At 33.7% G+C, this 17,076-nt stretch overlaps 1 protein-coding gene and 1 long non-coding RNA gene across 4 annotated transcripts in view; one reads left to right on the forward strand and one right to left on the reverse strand.

Moving 5' to 3' along the window:
• Positions 1-17,076, reverse strand: part of LOC129949031 (uncharacterized) — a 173,595-nt gene that overhangs the window by 31,575 nt on the left and 124,944 nt on the right. The window lies entirely within an intron of this gene.
• On the forward strand, positions 1,394-3,575 carry LOC129949055 (uncharacterized). The gene is made up of 2 exons (XR_008781997.1): positions 1,394-2,291; positions 2,394-3,575. It is a non-coding gene; the product is annotated as an uncharacterized LOC129949055 (long non-coding RNA).

Here is a 17,076-nt window from a genome sequence, read left to right on the forward strand (position 1 = left end):
GTCATTTTGACACTTCCAGTGCTTTGCTCCTTTTTGTTATTCTAAAAGAGTCCTTGTCAGCGAAAGAAATTTGAAAAAGTATTTAAATAAAGTGTTGCTGGCTTTTGAAAGTAAAGAATTCTATTTAAACAATAAATAAAAAACAAACTGACAGACGAAAATTACCTGAAGCCTACGACAAGCACGAATCTAGAAGGTAAGGGAGTTTGCAAGGCAAGTGTTGCCAAACTAAAATTTGGCGTTTTTTATTTTTCAACTCAGAAAGGGGTTCTCAACGGGACACGAGTATGTTTTGAACAAAATTATTTTTGAAACACAAATGATTCCTTAGTTGTCACTGTTTGACATTTGTTAATCATACAACTAGACGCTTAGTTGTCACTATTTGACGTATGTAAAATTATTTTCCATTTTCTTCTATAGAAACAAGAAATGCTATTAAATTGTAATAAGACATACATACATTAAAATTGTAAAATTAATTATAATAAAGCAAAGCATTATATTTATTTTTTGAAGGAAATGAGGATACAGATTTTGATGCTGGTGCTGAGCAGTCAACGCGGTCAATCAGTTATTTTATTCTGAGCTCTGAACGGGATCTAAACAAGCTCAGAACACGTTCAGAACGAAAAAAGAAACACAAATTTGAAGTTCTTACTTCAGAGATAAAAAATAAAAACGCTCTTTGAGTTTGACGTTCAAACGATTTGTTACGAATTTCTTATTAACTTATTAGTAAAATAACTTCAAGATGGTGCAAAGTTAATCATTTAATTTAGTTATTAAAATATATAATTTACTAAATTAAAATAATATTGTATAGTGGATATCTTTATTTTACAAAGGAAATAGCATTATCATGTTTGTTGGTTCTTATACTGCAGCTGTCAGCTTTACAAATGTCAAATTAGATTTATGTAAAACGCTTATTTTATATTCTGATATGATTAATTTTATGTAATACACTTATTTGTACAAATAATACAAAAAAATTAGAAATTCAGAACAAGAAACGAAACAACTATTAATTGAGGCATTTGAAGGAATTGGAACGATGGAATGAAATTTCCAACGTCATGTGTTTGGGTGTGTATTTAATCTTTGAATATTATTGGATGCGTTCACAATGAACGCATTTGATTCCGATTATTTGTTAGAAAGATAATTGCTTCTTGACAGCAATATAAATGTCATATTGACATTTTGTTGAACTATGAATTTCTGTTAAAAGATATGTTTTGGGCAGAAAATGACAGAAAGAAAATATTTTGTATTTATGTGATTGTTATTTTAGCACTGTAAAAAATTTGAGAAAAAGAAAGATTTAATTCTTAAAACCACGCAAATGCATATAAAAAGTAGAATAATTCAGTTTGAAGAAAGTCTTTAAAATGACTTACTTCATAAAGGTGGCGCTGATATCACTAAAATGATTTATTTTGACAGCTCATTCACAAGCAAATTTGACAATCAAGAAAGAACAGTTAGCAGTTTAAATTTCTTAATACGAATTGGCTCAGATTAATTCAAACAGTAAAGGTTGAATTACGAATGATCTTTTAAGTTTGACGTTTAGAGAAGTGTCAACAACATCGAAAAGACATAAAATACACATTCGTTTTAAAAAATTACGTACTCTTGAAAAAAAAACATTCACTTTGCTGCAACTGCAGTAGTTTAATTTTTGTTCATGCCAAAGAAACCACAATCGGTTGTTAAAGGTTCTTTAACAACCAAACACTTTCAATAATCTTCATTATAAAGTCTTCAATAGTACGAGTGGATAAAGTATATAGGCATCATATACGGAATCCTTGTTCATCATCATATTCTTCTTTTATTTCATATTTTCTTCTTTTTGATGCTGATGATGATAATAATCATCCTTGGCTTTTGTACTACAATATACCGGAAAATAAATGAGAACACTTCAAAGACAAACCATCGGTTAATGATGTTGCGCTATATGATGCTGCTGCTTCTTCTTCGTTTTACTCATTTTTTCGAACAAGCCAAAGCCACTCTACGCCTCCATCCGTATCATTGCATTCATTTTTTCTTGAGAAGATGATGATGAAGAACACAGCTTTTGGTTAAATTCCTTCTTCGTTTCTTTTTTGTTGTTGTTGTTGCAACTATCAACATCATCATCATCTTCATCACCCTCTAGTTCACCTTCGATTTAGCATTTTTTCGTTGCAGTTTAATGTAGGCTGAGGCTGTAGCAGAGGCTGAAGCATGAGGCTGAGGCAAGCATCTCCTTAAGAGAGTATGTTGGGTCTTATGAGGTATTTGAATGCACTCGAAAGTGTATATGAAAGATTCTTCCATGTTTCTTCTTATTTCCTCAGCTTGGTAGCATTCACAATCTTTTTTTTTTATTTTTGCAGCTCATCTCTTGTCATCTTCAACCATGAATTGGTCTTTAATGGTGAATGCAACTCATTAAAGGATGCTCTTACAGCAAATCTGTGTGGCACTGGGATACGAAAAAAAAACTGAACTGCATGAAAAGATTCTGGTTTTATAGATACTTTTATTCTTCATCTTCGTCGTCGACGTATTATGATTTTATTTTTACATTTTTTACTTGCTAAAAAATTGAAGTGATGGTAGTTTGTAGATGGAAAGGTCATCTAGATCAACTTTCTATATTTTTGTCTTCCTTCCTTCTTCTCAAATCCAGTAGATGGTGATGATGATGATGACGCTGACGCTGCGAACTGCTGCTGATGGTGTAGTAAGCTTCCTTTTTTGTGCGTTAATCTTCTTTTTCATGCAGACGAGGCAAGGCAAGGCAACTACAAACGACCGAGGACAATGAAGAGGACGACAGAGGCGCGCACAGAGAGTAGAAAAAGGAAATTGGTGAATCGGTTATTTAAGAAGAAAAAGGAATAATACCATATAACCTTGGAATACAGATTATATGGAAAGGGAGGTCTATAATGAGGTTGATATTAGGCTCTATATGTATGAACGACTTTAAGCGCCCGACTCTAGCAGATGGTTATAGGTTGTATACCTACTTCTAGGTATATAAGGAAAAACTTAAGGAGCTTTGTACTTTGTACTCTCGAATTGAGTTCTGCGTATATAGCGAGCGTATCCTTACATCAGGATAAAATATAATTGGATTTTCCCTTGTTTAATTTGGCACTTATTTTTAATCTTTGATTGTAGTATAGTTGTTCCTTACCATCATCATCAACTTCAACATAATCAATGAAAAGCGGCAACGATAGTGGCAGCGGCAGTGAAAGTCCGCCCTGCGTCAGTCCTTACCATTCAACCGTCAGCCTTCAGCCTTCAGCCAGCGGGTGTGCCATAGTGACATGGAATCATAACGAATACGCAATAAACCCAAAACCTATGTAATTTAATTTTTATATTTTTGTAATTATTGTAAGAATGTTGTAAAATGCGACAAGAACATGTGTTTTATGCCAATTATATTGAGACTTGTACTTTTTTTGGTTGTTGCTCTTTCTATAGAAAAGGATATAAAAGGACGATTTTAAGGAATTGACATAAGCTTAAGGGAATTAAGTCAGTTGATATATTTTTTGTTGTTTGTGTTTTTGCTGGATTTTAAAGTGACTTTTGCTTAAGATGAGGAAGATGACATAGCGTGCGTGCGTTTGATCCCACTTCTGATACTTTGTAACTGTAACTTTTATTGTTTTTTTTTATAATTAGGTAAGCTTTTTTATAGAAATTAATTTATTAAGTTAAGACTTCAAATTAACACTAGTTGCTTTATTTTTTTTTAAATCAAATAAGGTTTTTAATATGAGTATGAAACTTCAACAATGTTATGGACAGTCAAAATGGTTTTTTTAGGGCTAATGTAAGACCCAATATAGTAGGCTTCCAAAGCGTCAATCAAAAAGGGCTTGTTGCTATAAAAATGAGCCTTAACATAGCGCCACAAAAAATAACCTGAACCTGAAGTTCTTCGGCTTTAATTCTTCCACCAGCTGTATTTTGAAAGGTTTCACCCATTAATTCTTCTTTAAAATTTAAATTTTTACACGTAATAAAGTTACTTGAGCTCAATTGTTGCGAATGGCGCCGAACATAAGCGTTTATATTTGTTTCAAAATTAAGTCACAACATCTCGAACAGCCGTCTAAGTAGGTGGATCAAATTGTCCTGTTTGTAAGACATTTGAGGTTAAATTATAGATCAAACTTAACATGTTCAAAAGTGACACTTAACACGAAACGTACGTGAACTGTCAAAACCAGCCAATTAAACAACAAGTGAATTTTACAAGTTCGAGATTGAATTTCTATGATTTATAAACTTTTGAAACTTTATTGAAACTTCTTGCCTTAAAATGAGATATTTTCAGATTTACATTTAGTTGTATTGCTCGATTCGAAATTTTCAGAACAGAGCGTCGGGAATTATTATGGTGAGTAAAAAAGACCCAGATTCACATATATCACTCTTTATGTTGACAATCAACTTGACAGATCTACTTTCAACAACGTTGACAATCGACTTGACAGATTTGCATTCAGCAATATGGCCGCTAATATTATATTATATTTCCTGTCAAAGTTAAGATTTCACTTTCGGTCATCGATTGAACTAGTTTGTTTAATGCTCGATTTTGTTTCTATTCTGAATTCGTTGAGATTTGAATATCTTTAGAAAAAAACAAAAACAAGTTTTCCCTTGTGTCTTTCATAAATTGTATGTTTATAAAAGGTTTTCTTAATTTGTTACATTAAGTTCGTATATAAATTACATTTAAACAAATAGCTTCAAATTAGAAATACAAAACCTGAATAAGACATTTTGACATTTCAAACATGTCCCTTACATTACATGATGATTAAGATGATGCAAAATAAGGGACACAATTTCAGGTCATGTAAAAGAAAATCTATATATTGCATTTGTCAACAACAATTAACATACAAATTCTTAAATAAATGATATGCTTCTTGGCATCATGCATTTCCAAGGACTTCAAGTACCTTCCATACTATTCCCAACCCATTAACCCAACATCATAACGCTCGGTGGTCTATTCAAACTCAATTGTAACAAAAGTTATAAGTTATCTAAATTACCTTAAAATGACAAGCGCAACCAATCGTTGTGTTTGCCACTTTAAATCTAAGTGGATATATCCTTCACAAATCACCTATACTATCCGTATACCGTATGAATGTACAGTACATCATCAAACACCTGTCTGTGTCCCGTTTTTGTATATCTGCTCTAGCCTCTTGAACAAAAACTTACCGAGTGACGGCGGACGATGACGTTACGACGACGTCAAGGACAACAAAAAGACGAAGGCTACGACTACGACTACGACGACGACGGACGTTTTGTTGAAAGCAAAGGCCATCTTTACAAACCAATCTCTGAGATGTTTGGCACGAATTTTGCACACCCAAAGAACACCGACAATGCTGCCAATATAGGTTGGTTTTAGTTCGGTTGAGTGAGAGTTGTTGCCTTTGCCTTTTGTTGTTCGTTGATGGCAATGATGATGATGACAATGTTGATGGGATGGTATCCAAAACAGCACCCAGCACCTTACAGAGATAGATAGGGAATCACCCAGGGGCTATATGGCATCATCCACCAAGCCTCCTTCTCATGCCAAAGCAGCGCACATATAGTCTACTTTCCTTCCAAAAAAAGAACAAGCTATTGGAACTAATCCCGGTAGCACATGTGTGCTACACATTAGAACGATTTGCTTCCCTTATGTCCCTTTGTGCCATATAGCCTCCCGTCATCGTCATCTTCTTCCGCACCTAGATCTAGGTATAGGTACTACAGTACACAAAGCTTTTGTGTTCTTTTCAAGCCAACAAAATATAACCACCCAGCGAACGACGCTCCAAAATGGCGATGTGAACTCTGGCTTAAGTCCCACTTTGACATTTTGCTGTAACTACCAACTCTAACCATGACGTTAGTTAATAACATTTTTGTTGTTGTTTCCATCTTCTTTTTAAGTTTGTTCTATTGTGTCGGTAACGAAGACCTCTGTGTCACCCTGTATTTTGTTTCATTTGTGTATGAAAGAAGGTGATGCACAGCTGTTGTTGATGTTATTACCGAACCACAGAGGGACCATGTCAGAAGAAGGACATTGCATTGGAAGTGGGCTAAGATAAAGAGGGTTGGACGATGACACAACGAGACGACAGACGTCGACGACGACGAAGCGCATATACGAGTTCACCAAAGGAAAATAAAAAGTGAGAGAGAGAAAGCGAGAGATAAAATACGAAAGAAAGAGATGGTTGTACTTGAAAATGTAAAACAAGAGATGGGGCGAGTATAGTGAATTTGTCAAAGCGCAGAAGGTCATGCAGACGTTTGACTCCACTTGATGTTTGCATGATTTTGTCATCATAAAAATGAAAAATAGTAGGTGCTGATGAAGATGTGTGGTACTGTGGTGTGTGATGTTGCTGCTTCTGCTGCGCTAGGATAATAATAATAATAAAAAAAAATAAAAGTAAATAAAAATGGGGATTTTTATCTCGCATCTAACGGTTTTGTTTGTATACATATATACGAAAGTATATAGTTGAAGGTATTTTCATCACCACATCCTTGTGCTAAATTTTTATTCTGTTTTTGTCAAACGACGACGCTTTATTCCTTTTTAATTTTTCTTTTTTTTTCGTTAAATTATGTCATTTGGTGGTTTTTGTTTCTTACTGTGATTACTTAACAAAAGGGATTTTGGGTATGGTACAAAGTCGTTTAATCGTTTGCTGGTTGTGCTAAAAAATGATAAAGGATTAGATATGGAGCTTAAGCTGTGCTATATGCGTGGGATAATTTGAAACAAGGGCAAATTATGGTTTAAATTGGATTTCTTCAACATGCGTGTAGGTATACATATTTTGGTAGAAGCAATTTACTGGTATGGTTTAAAGGTTAATTTAAGGTCATGATAACTTTTTAAATGGGTCGAGAGTTCAATATAAATTTAGATTTCATTAACGTGAATGAAATTTCCAAGCCGAATTTTCGAAAAAAAGGAGATTTCTTAACTGCACCGGTGCAAATCATAAGTCTACAATAAACACTCTCTGGTCTTATACACATGATCCAAGAAGAACCAAGTTTTTATCTTTACAAAATGGGACTGACATTTTCCAAACCTAAAAATCCTAAAGCACAAAATCTTGAATCAAAAAATGTATGCTTTATCAACAGCATTGTATGAATTTTAATCTAGTTATATTTATTATAAGCTCAAAGATAATTATGTTTATTTTGTACAATTTGGAGAAACGAGCTATGACATTGATAAGAATTTGCGGGCACAGAGGGGCTCTGCTTAGGTATTTAGTTAAGTTTTAAAGTATATTTTTTTTAAATATTATATCTGAGGCTTACATTATAAATTTATTTAGTGTTTAATTATGATCAGTGGTGGATGGTGTGTACTTGTAATTTCCATTGTAGTTGTGACACTAACAAATGAGAATCAACAAGAACGAAGTTTCATGCTGAATTTATATTTCATAGAAAGAAGATCGGCTTTATTCCTTTAGTTTTTAATGAGCTCGGATTGGCTTAATTTTTAGTTAAAATTCGTCTATAACTAAAAAGATATGTATATTTCGAAAATGATTTATGTGTAATTCTTTCAAGAACTCGATTGAGGTGACACTTCGCTAATAGGCAAAGACTTTTAATGTCTTTGGTGTGTTGTTGATTGTGCCTTGTGTTAGGTTACTTGTGGTAATTAAGCCTCCGTTCTACTTGGATAAGTAGTACCCGTGCCATGATGATTAGTGCGATGGACTGTCATGCGAGAGGTCTTCGGTTCGATCCCTGCCTATGCCACCTTAAGAGGAATCGAGGAAATTCTCCAAGAGTTATTCTTGTCATGAAAAGTGCTTTCTCAAATTTGCCGAACAATATCCTAAAAAATAACATTCTAGATTTCTATCCAGCAACCTCTATGAGAATGTTTGTGTTCCTTCAAAGCCCTCATTTTCACAATATTTAAGAAAGGAGATCCTAATCGTCCTGAGAACTACAGGAGAATATCCATTCTAAACTCGCTTAGAAAGATATTTGCTGGAATTCTTTATAAAAGATTATATAACTGGACTGAAAGAACTTATCTTCTCGGCATATTTCAAGCTGGCTTCCGCTCTGGGTTCACCACTATAGATCACATATTTGCATTGACTAGCTTAGAAAGAAAACAGATTGAAAAAAAAAAACAAAAAACCTTTATGTCTGTTTCGCTGATTTCAAAGCTTTTTTTCGTTAACTTTCATCAAAGTTTTGCTCTATCCTGACGATTTGATACTACTAGCCGAGAATCCGTTTTCACTGCAACTTCAAATAAATAAATTACAGTCGTACTGTCAAACATGGGATCGAAAATTAACGTTCAAAAAACTAAAGCAATGATATTTGAAAACCGACAATGTAGAAGAGCTCCTGAAGAAGCCTATGGAGACTTAGTAGCGAACGGATTGAATATGTACGTGAATTTAAGTATTTAGGAGTTCTGTTTTAAAAAAATAATCTGATACAGTTACAACTGAAGTTAGCTAAAATTAAGTTTCGCGAAGCTGACCAAATTGATTGGAAATCAGTACTGCTAATAGTTTATTACATTATTTTGTTTTCGCGTTCGCGATCCACTTTTGTTTATTTTCGAAACGCGATATTAGATCCTCCAAAGCGCACGCGAAGCCTATTTTCATAGATATGATTGAATTTGAACTCTATGCAGCGGTAATAAATTGAAAAATGACTCTTTGACGTTAGGAACACACCTAAATTGCTTAGACAACAGTGAGTGATTATAATTTAATATGAACTTTAATAGCAATAAAGTTCAAATTGACTTTAGAAAACATTTGTATGGAAAATAGAAAATGGCTGTTTTTATGGTTTTCCCGGAAATTATTTGATTTTTTCTCGCCTCTTAAACCTTTCTTAGACCTCCATGAACTTTTCAAGATTAAGATAAGATAAATCCGTCCAGCCGTTCTCGAATTTTAGTGAGACTAACAAACAGCAATTCATTTTTATATATATTTTTTAACACAGTTTATTAGTTCTGTGTATAAAGGTTTTTTTTTTATAAATTTTACTAAGCGTCAAATTTTTCTTTATAGTGTAAAATTACTCCGAAGGTCGTATTAAATTTAATTCTTAAAACTTTTGATCTGAACAAATTCTTTTTAACTATTTGGATTTTAATACGAAAGATTTTATTTCAAATGAAAGAAGGTTTGCAAAACTGTTGTTGTCGAAAAGGCTTTCAAGAAAGCACAAAAAAGTACTATTTTTGGAATCTTAATGCCAACTTGTAACTTTCCAACTTAATAAAAAAAAAACTCGTATGTACCTTAGTGTTCTTTTCTTGTGAATCGTCGTTTCTATGCAGAGTTAACTTTTTGATTACGATTTACACTGCATATTACTCGAATAAAGCGATTAAGGGGAACATAAACAGTTTTTGAAGACGAAACATACATTTTGAACGGCTAAGTGGAACAAAGAAATGTTTATCTAAGAACTGTCATTTTCATCTTTAAAAATTGACTTTAGAGGCAATAAATTGGTTTTGAGTATTCTCAATGTACAATACAAAGAGCAACTTTATAATAAAAAATTAATTTTATACACTTTTTGAGCAAGACAGTGAATATGTAAATAGTTCTAGACGAAGAAAAAAATTGTTGCATTTCAAAAGCATATCACCCAAAATAGAACAAAATTTCTCAACAATAACTTCTCACAAGCTGGTTGATCAATTTGCATCAATTTCCAAATAACTCAATAAAATAATCCTTTTCCTTATCACCAACAATATCCTTTTTATCTTCCAAAACATCAAAATCTAACTAGGCATTCAATTTCATTAATGTCCAAAAAATTACCGGCATCAACTTTAAAATTAATTTTAATTTATGAATCCATCTTTTAATTCAATATTCAATCGCCTCACTACTGTCTCGTCATCGTTCCATTCCCATGATAGTCTTCTGCAAAAAGCCATAGAGCTTAAAACTTCAAGGCAGTATAATGCTAATGCCTTGTCTTTCTTATATTCTTCGCACCACTCTCTGTGTCCATTTTAACAACAACCACCCCAATTTCTAAATTCTTTTGGTATAAAATCTAATTAAAAATTAAAATACAAATTGCCAAGATGCTTTTTCGATCAGGATGAATTTTTTACACCCCACCAAAATAAAAATACAAAATCAAAATCAATATTAATGTAAAATCAAATCAAATCATCATCTTCTTCTTCTGCTTCTTGTATAACTTAACGTCAGGGTTTAATGGTGTTTTTATAGGTACCTATAAAAGATGTGTGCAAAATAAAAAAACACCCCCTATTTTTAATATTTTAAGGTTAAAGTTTAACTCTTTAAGAAGAAAAAAAAAAAATAAACAATTTCCAAGGATATTTATACCAAGGCTAAATAAATGCATTGATAAAGCACAAAACAAGTCGTGTGTCTTGTCTAGGTAGGTTAGGTACACGAGAACTAGAACAACAAATAAGTAGGTAAATGTATATGTAATGTTCGTATAACAAAAATTAAGGCCAATCAAATATATATGTAACTACGTCGTCATCGTATACCAACTATAAAAATAATCCTACATTTTAAATCATCATCATCATCATCAGCCTTTATAGAACACACTATAGTTTAGTTTTACTTTTTGTACACCCACCTGATAGTACAGTGATATTCTGGGATGTCGTCTTTTACTTTTTGAGTGGATCTATCTTTTTATATATTAATCCTCTTGCTTTTCAATTTATGTTTGTTTTTGTTTTAGTGTTTTTAGCTTCCATAACATTTTCATTAACTCCGCGCGCCGTATTTACACAGAAATACACAAAATACAACTAAAAGATAAAACAACGAAAAATAATGATCATTTATATCTTATAGATACTCTCGTATATAGATTGGTCGTCATTCGACGGCAACGGCAACAGAGACGACAACGACGCGACGTTAACAACGACGACAACGCTGACGGTCGATGTCGGTAAATACCTTGGCCCAAATTGACTCATAGACCGACAGCACTCGCGTAACCACAAAACTGTCGCACTCTTGTAAAAACAGATACAAATAACATCCACCGCACTTTGGTAAACATCTCTCTCAACCCAAAACCAACACAAAATTTTCAACAGCAAAAAGCCACCACCACTTCACAATGAATTCGGCCAGAACATGGCTTCCTGCCAAAAGCAGCGAAGACCAAGACACCAAAAAAAATTATAGACAAAAAAAAACACACTGCACGGAAAAAGCCAAAACCCGAAAACCCAAAAAAAAACAAACTAAGCCGCAAAGCAGCAAAATAATGAATTTCTTCGGCTTTAACAATGACAATTAGACGATGATGGTCTAAAGCACCATATTCATCCAGTTGTCAGTTTGAGAAACTATCAAGATACTTAAGATACTTTGAAGATAGATATATTTTCGTACATATGGCAAGAAGTCGCGTTTGGTTGGAAAATGACTGCAAATCTATATCGAAGTTTCTGAGGAGACGAGAAACTTTTCGGCCTACTCTTGGGAATTGGGGAAGGGATGGGCATCAAAGCCTCGTAGTCGTAACGATGATGATGATGGCGCACGAACCGAAATGTGGGTCGGGTAATGTGACACCGGTAAAGGTAATGTTTGGCGGCCCCGCATTAACCGTCTTCCGCAGGCAGCGCGGCGGTGGTGGCGGCGTCACCTTTTCACTTTCTTTCGAGATCGTTAAGTTAGATACTTCTTTTTTTTTTACATAAGTAGAGTGAAGTATGTGAGGCCGATTAAGTTGAAGAAGACCTAATAAAGTTTGGGGGTCTTTAAAAGAAGACTTTTTGGCAGCGCGGCGGTGTCAGACGGACTATATGAGAAACGACGAAGACGCACGCGGTAAGCACACTTAAAACACTCACGTATTTTATGTCGTGGATTTGGAGACACCTTAAAGTGCCTGCTGGCGGCAGCAGACTGATGTCGATCATTTGTGGTACATACAAAAGGCTTCAACAACAGAATAACAACAACAACAAAAATAATAAAGATGATGATTCTTGTCTCTGACTCTGGTGCGATGTTGTCTCACGGCAGTGGCGGCGGCGGCGGTAGCGGTAACAGCAGCAGCTGCTGCTTCTGAAGCTGATTCTGTGATGCTGATGATGCTGCTGCTTGATGCGGCGTTGGTGGTGGTGGTAGTTGTCCTCGTCGTTATTTGGTCTCATTGGCTTCGAGCCAAAATAAAGTGGACAAAAACCGAAAACAATATTCCCTTTTGTTGTTGCTGTTGTTGTTTTTGTTGTACACCTACCGATACAGTTATAAATTGTTGCGCTGTGACTGGTGCTTATATGATGGCTGCTGGTTTCTAGCTCGCTGCTGCTCCTCTTCTTTTTTGTTTTTCTTTTTCAAGAGTCTACCACATCACCAGAGAACTTATGAGCCAATACTGGTGTATCATATTCAACTCTCTCACAACAGAAGTCTCAAAGTCTTTATGTTGCTTCGGTGTGGCATGCCGCTTTTTTTATATACGAGTCTATATGTATGTATATAGTAAAAAAAGCTCTCGTCAAAATGTCTGATTTAACTTTTCCAAGAACATTAAAGCCGACTCTTTTCTTATCTCTGGTAGCGAAGTCTGGTATTGGTATGGTATAGCGAGGAGCACTGTTGGATGAATATTGTGCTGGTATTATGGTGCTGTTGCTGCTGGTTTTTCTGCAAATTGGGGTTGCCGTCTCGTCGTGTGCAATTTTGTAACATTTATTTTATAATTTTCATTGATGCTATTTTTTATAACTAGGTAAAACTTTGTCATTTTTTGTCAGGATTCTCATATAAAACTTTTGACCGAAATTTAACAGCGATTCAAGAGACATTTTCTGAAGAATTACAAAAAATGTTCCTTGTGCTTCACATTTATCTCTCTATTATCATTTTTCAAACTTAGCATTTACACTGAGAATGTGCTCCATTTTATAAGCTTTTTATTATTTAAACTAGGTACCTTGTACAAATACATAACGTTTTTTAGTTAGCCTCCGTGGTATAATAGGAGGGTGGATTACCTTAAAAATAAAAAACAAATCTTTTACCAAGTTTAAGAAATATAACGATTTGAATGACAAAATCCCATTTTGTAAGCTTCGTAAAGAGTTCATTATTCTCACTAAATTCTCGCACATAAATTATGTCATGAACGCTGAAGAGAACTTAAAATGCGACCCAAAGTGATTCTGGTCTTTTACTAATTCTAAACAGAAATCAATTGGGATTCCAAACTCTATGAATTTTAAAGGTGAAGAATTTACTGAGGTTAGTAAGAGACTTGAACTTTTTGCTCAGTATTTTGAATCCTTATACTCTAACGCTCGGCGATATGCTTTCATTCCTTCTAATGATCAGCTCAAAGTGGATATTGGTCCATACAGCTTATTTCTGCTGATGTTTTAGAAGGATTATAAAGATTGATTCCAGCGATTGTCTTAAAACGATGCTCTAACTCTCTTTGCCTACCTCTATTTATTATTTTTTACCTTTCTTTTATCTTTCTTGTTTCCAAATTTTTAATCGGGCTCTAAAAACAAAGTTGAAAACTAAAACTTTTAGATAGTTTAATTAAAATAAAACTTAATTTTCTTGTGAAGAAACATGTTAGTAGAGCCCAACATGGATTTATTTATGGAAGATCGTCTGTTACTAATTTAGCTTGCTTTTCTTCTTTCGTGGTTGAATCTATTGAAACCCAAAGCCAAGTTGATGCTATTTATATAGACTTCAGCAAAGCCTTCGATTCTGTATGTCACAATATATTGCTTCGTAAGCTTGAAGGATTCGGCATGCACTCAAGTCTACTTCAGTGGATCGGCTCATTCCTTATTGGTAGAATGCAAGAAGTGAAAATAGAGGAATATACTTTAAGGCCTATTCTTCATACTCATACTTCAGGTGTCCCTCAAGGTAGTCATCTTGGTCCTTTGCTAATTATAATATTTATTGATGATATTGTCAACCATGTTAATTTTAGCCAATGTTTAATATATGCTGATGACCTCAAACTATTTTCGATAGTAACAAGCGACTACGACTGCATTAAACTTCAAATGGATTTAGATAACTTATTCTGTTGGTGTAAGTCAAACCTAAACCTTAACGTTAAAAAATGCTTTGTTATTTCTATCTCCAAGCAACATTTTACATTTTATTTACGAGTTTCCTTATTCTCTAGGATCCAGCCACCTTTAAAGAACTTTTAAAGTTAAAGATCTAGGGGTTACATTAGATCACAATTTTTTTTTTCCACATGTTGATGCCATCGTCGCCAAAGCTAACTCAATGTTAGGATTTATAAAAGAAATTCAACTGATTTTTCCGACCTCTACACCTTTGTTGCGCTCTATACTAGTTTAGTAAGATCTATTTTGAAATATGCTTATGTCATCTGGAACCCTCACCAACAACTATTCTCCGATAGAATTCAAAAGATCCAAAATCGTTTTACAAGGTATGTTTTTCTATAAAATGCATTGGAATTTCTTTCCAAACTCGAAGAACTATTTATGATATAATTTGCGTGCGTGATATTACGAGTATGTGCTACCATATTAAATTCCCTACCTTACTGTCTTTAATTTTATTTTTGCTCCAACAAGACCGTTGAAGGAAAGACACCTTCTTTTTTAACCAAAACATAGAACAAACTACGGAATTAATGAAACAATTTCAAGGTCAGTTAGGGAGTTCAATGAAATAATGGACATCTTGATCTTTCATTTATTTATAAAAATGTAATTTCACTATTGTTTAATGTTAATTTTATTTGCGTTAATAATTCTAAAGTAATCTGTGAAGCTTGTTACTCTCAGGTGAAATAAATAAATAAATAAAATAAACAAATAAAATGATAACATATTTAATCTTATTAAACAAATTTGTTTAGTGAAACCCGCTCGTAGAACTAGCTCAAGTTTTTTTGAGCTTTTTCGTATTTGCAATAAACCAATATCATCATTTTTAAAAATTTACAGAAGCATTTGCTCTTAGAACCTGCTCCTTTTCTGGAGCCTGCTAAATTCTTTTAAAGATTTTGTTCTTTGCTACATAGGCTCGCGTAGTTTAAACAATAAACTTCATTTAATAAAAGCGAAAAAGCACTTGCTCTAAAAACCTTCTCGTGTTAATGAGCTTTTTCTTATTTAACCCGATCGAGGTAAGTTATGTGGTAAATTCGTATTTATTTTAATTTTTTACTTGAACAAATGATAGATAATTAAAAAAAAAATCACTTACTTAAAACATTTATTTTTAGAACTTGCTCACGTTTTTTGAGCTTCTTTATATTTACACTTATTTGGATAAGGAAATTCTTGTTAAAATTTAATACTTCTTATTGATTTAAGGATGTGATATTGTATCTTAAAGAAAAAAAAGTGCTCTAAACGAAATTTTAGTCAGAGATTTTGCTCTGATTTTTGAACACTTTTAGTATCTGAACCATGCAGGGCAAGCAAAAATATAATTCTTATTTAGAAAAGACCTAAAAGACTTGGTTTGACATATTGCCCATGATTTAGGGCTTTTCCTTATTCATACCAGTCTGAATTTACAACAGATAACTCCGTATTTTATTTAAAATTGTTTGACTAAATAAGTAATTGAAAAAGTTAATAAGAAAATACGTATGTAAAAAGCTTTTTCGTGATGAACATGCTCCTTAATTATATTTTGAGTGTGTTTAAGTCAAGCAGTAACAAAACAAATCTTTTAACCCCAAATTATATTTAAAAAAGAGAAAAAAAGCAAATGCTTTTGAGAACTTGCTCCTTTTTTCAAGTATTCCTTCGGGAATCTTACGACATTTTTCTAACGCATCCCCTCGAAGTACATTCGAGTTCATTTTCTATGAAGTGTTCCAAATTACTCTGACTCAAATTACAAATTTAAAAAATTGTGGAAATATGCAAAAAATTGTTCTTATTTAATTTTCCTTTCCAGAACAATTCTAAAACAACCAACAGAAGAGCGTCTGGTCTGGTAAGCAGATTTCGAATTAAACTTGAATCTCCGTCGAACTACAACTTTTTGACAATTTTTACCTTCCAACGGATAATTTTTAAGGCTAAATAATTTCGTTTAAACTCAAAAATATTCAAAAACTATGGCAACCCTATTAGCACCCCAAATGGCTTGTCTAATAATAGATTTAAATCTCCAAAGAGACTATCAAAATCCACAGAACAGCACAAAATACGAAAAACCAAAAACAAAAAAAGAGAGCTCATGCGCCTTAAAGCTCAGGTATCGGTATGCATGTGACAACTTTAGCAGCAGCAGCTAACACAGAAACAGAAGCAACGTTAAAGAATCAGCACCAAACGAGAACCCAAAACGAGAACGACCATCATCCAAAAAGAATGGTGAATCAGGGATTTCTGTCAAGTTGTTGTTGGGGTTCTTGTTGTAGGTATTAAGCGCAATGGTATTAAGAAGTGTAAAAGGGAAAAGACTTGGGTTTTGGTAATTGGGGGAGGCTGCTGCTGCTACTTCTGCTTCGAATGGTGAAGCTTCGGAAAAGACCTGAGTTCTAAATATACACGAAGTAGAAAAACAATCTGGTGGTTCCATGTGGTGGTTATAAAATTTCCTTCTTCTTTTTCAATATCTACCAAAAAAAAACAACAACAACAAAAATCTCTCACCTATCTCTATAAGCTTTCCTTAAATATTGTTGTTGTTTTTTTTTCTAGTTGTTTGTTGGTTATATTGAATTTATATCGATGATGATGGGTGGAATGGAAAATGAGGAGCGGGAAAACGTACGAAAACAGTGTTTTCCTAAATTATTATTCTCAATAGGTAGAGATAGATCATGTGGATGGTGGTCGGTGTTGAAAGGTTAGTTCCATACGTTAGGTGCCATCACCAGCTTCAGCTTCAGCACCAGAACCTAAACCAGCAGCATGAGCAGGAGAAACTTCTGTTCTTTTTCATATTAATGATGATGGAATGCAAAAGCTTTTACTTATTCTGT

This window comes from Eupeodes corollae, chromosome 3, assembly GCF_945859685.1.
Source record: "Eupeodes corollae chromosome 3, idEupCoro1.1, whole genome shotgun sequence".
Classification (NCBI taxonomy): Eukaryota; Metazoa; Arthropoda; class Insecta; order Diptera; family Syrphidae; genus Eupeodes; species Eupeodes corollae.